Source organism: Pteropus alecto, unplaced genomic scaffold, assembly GCF_000325575.1.
Source record: "Pteropus alecto unplaced genomic scaffold, ASM32557v1 scaffold20, whole genome shotgun sequence".
NCBI classification, from domain to species: domain Eukaryota; kingdom Metazoa; phylum Chordata; class Mammalia; order Chiroptera; family Pteropodidae; genus Pteropus; species Pteropus alecto.
The window spans coordinates 36,044,158-36,048,774 of NW_006436298.1; the positions used below are offsets into that span (position 1 = coordinate 36,044,158).

General features: G+C 40.5%; 1 protein-coding gene across 1 annotated transcript in view; it reads left to right on the plus strand.

The window, feature by feature from the left end:
- CAMK4 (calcium/calmodulin dependent protein kinase IV) overlaps nucleotides 1–4,617 on the plus strand; it is a 181,628-nt gene that overhangs the window by 289 nt on the left and 176,722 nt on the right. The window lies entirely within an intron of this gene.

Below are 4,617 nucleotides of genomic sequence, written 5' to 3' on the forward strand. Positions count from 1 at the left end.
CCTGGTGGAGCCCGGAGCCCTGCGCGCGGGCTGGGGCTTCTGGGGAAGTCCGCGACGCGCCCAGGGCTGTCCCTTTCTCAGGGATGTCCCTTCCCCGAAGATGTGGGAGCCGGCCTCCCTGCCCTTTGATTTCTCTCCGCCTAGTGTCAGGGAGAGAACTAAGCACCATTCAAGTGAGAGTCGAGTGTTCCCCGGAGCGCCCAGGCCCGTGCAGCTGCGACTCTCTGGCAGCAACCTGACTCTCCTCCAACCTCCTTCCTCCTCGCCGGCTGCCACTTCCCTTGGGTGACAGCTCCCACCGCACGTGGGCCCAGCTTTTCCAATCGGTGTCTTTGCTCGGAATTATAGCTTGCCAGAGGGTCCTGTTTGTCTAGTTATTTTTTGGGGTGGGGGCGGAAGGTCCCCCTCCAAATCTTGACAGAATTATTAAATTAGATTCTTCCTCCTTCCTCTTAGCAACCTCCCTAAAGCAAGAGGCACTAGAAATTAAACTCAAACACTAGCTTCCCTGCAGTCTGCTCGGAGTGAAGGGGCGAATGAATCATTTAAGAGAGTTGATGGCAGAATAATGAACTGTGTGCCTCTAAAGAAAAAGAAGCACATGGGTCCAAGCAGTGGTAATTAGAAGAGTTTTGCTGCTTTTCTTTCATGTGCTGGAGTGACTTACTTCATTTATGTATGCAAAAAGCCATCTCCCTGGGGGTTGCAGAAATGTCCCCTATCCCTCCTCTAAAGATTGAAATCGGTAGTTTTATCATGTGAATGGTGCCATATGTTCTCATACTTCTATCTATTGAAAATTATTATTTTTTCTTTTCCTTCCTTCCTTTCCCCTTCTTTCCTTTCTATTATCCATAGGTAGAGAGAGTTCTTCTCAACGCTCATTTTAGACTCAGGCCCTTTATGATAGGGAATCTGAAGATATAATTTCAACTGCTGACAAGTTGAAGCTTAATACTACTTTGCAATTTTATTTTCTATTTTCTTTTTGCTGGAAAGAGTTTTAGCTAACTGCCAATTTCTTTTCCTTTCTTCCTTCCTTCCTTCTTCCCTCCCTCCCTTCCTTCCTTCCATTCTTTCTTTCTTTTCTTTCTTTCTTCCTTTCTTTCCTTTTCTTTCCTTCTTTCTTTTTTCATGTCATCAAAGACCACAGTGCAGGATTCTGGATGTTGGTACTTAGTGAAAAGGTGTATGTGTCACCTCCCTCCAATTTGTCACTACTATTAATGGCTCATGGAGTACACAAAGTGTATAAGAAAGGCAATAACTTCTGAATGAAAATTTAGTAGTTTGTCACTGTTTAAAAATATTCCAAAATATTTGAGCATTGGATAATGCATGCATAAACATGCTGATTTGATCAAGTTTTTCAACGTTCATATGAAGATCTGATGTTCTAGGCATCCACTAGTAAGTTGAAAATGAAATGTCTCCTTTCTTAAGGCTTGAAACCTACTATAATTTATGGTGAGCTACAGTGGAGCAGTATAAATTTCTGATTAAAGAGCTAATCTACTTAAAATTGTTTACTTGGTGTTTTAGAAACTATCACCTAGAAGAGGAAGTGCCTGTTGGTGTTACAGGGACTGTCCCACCACCAAGTCTAACTGCTTTCTGAATAACGTTTACCCCAGATGCCTCAACTTGGCTCTGACTTATCATTAGCACATGTTATCTTTATGAATAAGCTTCACCATCAGGAAACTCAGGAAATTTACTTAATACGAGGACTGGGAAAATGGTTAGAAAAAAATAAACTGCCAATTGTACACATATATGGGATGGTAGACTCCTTAGGAAAAACCTAAGGAATTTGAAGTTGATTTTTTTTTTTTTTAAAAAAGTGTGGTATTATATTTTACAGTACATTTTGGAGAACAAATTAAATCAATTACATTTTACTAAGACTCTCACTCTGATACCTAGTGGTTTGATTAGCTTGAAAATCACAGAATTAAAATATTTTGAGAAAACTTAAAATTCTTACTTTTGCTTGTTTTTCAGTAGTTGTGTGTGTTAAATTTTCTGTAGATGGCAGTGTTGGTGAGGTGCCTGCTTACTCCATTTGGTTGAGAATTTGAGAAATATTATCAGTTCAAGATCAAAGGTTTTTTAAAAACCTAAAACATAAAACAATTAGTGTTACAGATATAATTACTATGAATCTGTAAAGCCAGAGAATGCAACAGAATTATAGGTACTGCCTGAGTGACAAAAGTCCTCTTCCTTCCTTCACTAGTGATAAAGTTGAAACAGTAGGTTTCAAGTCTTTACTCCGTCTTGGGTTAACTCTGCCTGAGTCTAAAGCTGAAACATTTAACTTATTAAATAACAAGTTGCCATTAAAATGCTAAGAGAACAATGAATGACCCAGGTGTTTTGTGGTATGGCTGTGGTTAGTTCCAGGATGTAGACAATCCCCACTAGATTAAGAAAATTTCTGAGTAGTTATTCCTTTATTATAATTATCTTTTTTAAGCTGGCGACTCCTAAATTCAAGAACATTGGACACATAAATGTTAGGGCAACACACCCTGTGGCTGTGTTTGGGAATTTCAAGGAGCTAAAGTCCCAAGGCTATAACCACTGGAACTCCTGGATGATGCTGGCAGCAATGATCTACACGTAGCCATTTAAACCAGGGCAGAGGTGGTAGCTTTTTTTTTTTTTTTTTTTTTATGATGTGAGTGAGGGGTGGGAATGGGAGTGAGGAGGGTTACTTAAGAGTGTCGGACAAACTAATTAATATGTTCTAAATTTACATTTCAAAATAGTGCTTCCTTTATAGCGTTTGTCAAAAAGTTTATAAAAATCATGATACACCAACAAATTCATTTTTTCCTAAAAATATGAATTGGGCATGATTCTATTCAGGGCTCCATATCCTAGAGAGTGGTTGGTCCTTTGCCCAGTGATTTGAGAAATTGACATTTTAATGGCTTTTCCAAGGGAGAAGGGAACCTGTGTCTGGTCCAGACTCTGTCCAGTGGTTTGGCACAAGGACAGGATTTGGCCTGGCCTGCTTTGTGGTGGAGATTTAGCCTCGTGCATCCAAACCCATGTCCTGTTTTCAATTTTACTTCCCACCTTTTGTTTCTGTCTGCTGTATGAGATTAAAAGAATGTTTGTAATTAAAAGAACTAGATGTAGTCTCATATACAAATATTCAAGAAAACCTAATGAAAGATAATTAGGACAAAAGAAGAAGAGTATGTTAAATTATTTTGCAATCAATTTTTTAAAATTTCCTTTCCACTTAACTGTAGCTTCTTTCAATCTGACAACCTGATCCACAATTTAAAAAATGCATTTATATGACAATCTTATTGAAGCATATTATATAGGATCCCTTGCTATATGCATTATTCCTCAGGAACCAAACAGATTTAGATAGTGAGACATATGTGTGCACAAAATGAAAACAGTGTGTGTGTGTGTGTTTAAACTGGAAACATGTTTCATAATGCAATGTTTATTCTTATTAGCAAAATGTACTCTAATATTTCCTATTTTATGCTGTTTGATTTTATTCTATTTAATTAAAAAATATTGGTTGAATCATGTGATTTCACATCCCATTAATGGGGTGACTCAGTTTGAAAAGTGATGTTTTAGTTCATAAATCAGAGTATGCCAGATTAAAGTATGAGGCAGAGTCCTTTTGAAAAAATGCCCTGCAGACCAATTGGTAACACTGAATGGTCTCCATTGGCGCAGCTCTGTAGAGAAAAGTACTCCTCGTTTGCCACCAAGTCATTATTCGGTTTCCCCTTTTAAACATTTTAGTAAAGCTCCCGTGTCTTCCCAAGATCTGCTGGGTGCACTGCTCTGGAATGGCTAAAGAGGGCAGGAGGCTAGACCAGGACATGTTCACTGTAGAGTAGAGGAATTCGGAGGCCTGAGCAGTGGTGTATTCCACTTGGTAACACAGAACTCTGGCCCCAGGCAATAACCACCAAATGCTTCCTGTAAGGAAACATGAAAAGTGTGAGTTTTCTAGTGGAAAGGATCCAGCCAGTGCTCCTGGCTGGTGAGGAATCAGATGCTCTCTTTTCCCTTTCCCTTTCCCCTTTGCCAGTACTCCTCATGCCCTTAGTTCCCCTCCCCGTCGCTCCCCGACACTGTCTTTTAGGGCCTCACGGGCTCTCCAAGGTATATGCTGGTGGCTACAGATCGCCTGCCACCCACACTACACTTAGTATCTTAAGCTCTTTTGGGTATGGTATGTTTTTTTGTCTGACTAGGAATTAAAAATACAACTGTTTGCTCCCTCTTTTGTTCTCTGCGCATCTGATTCTTTTCTCAGGCTGTTGACTCAGGAGCAACGTGGGATTGCAAGTAGGAGAATAGAAACTGGGGCTGCGCAGGCTCTTTCCGGGAACACTGGACTGCAAGCTTCTAGAAGGCAGTCTGTGGATTTGACTGGTTTACTATTGTGTGCTCATCACCTGGCACGGTGCTCAGGACTCAGCAGGTGCTTAACGAATGGTTTTAAAGAGAGAGAATGAATGATAACGTAATGGGCCAGGCACGGTGGGCATGCCCCCTTCCTCTTCTTTGAGATTTGGTCTCCATTGGTCCTGACGTGATGCTTTCAGTCCCAGTGACCCCAGGGAA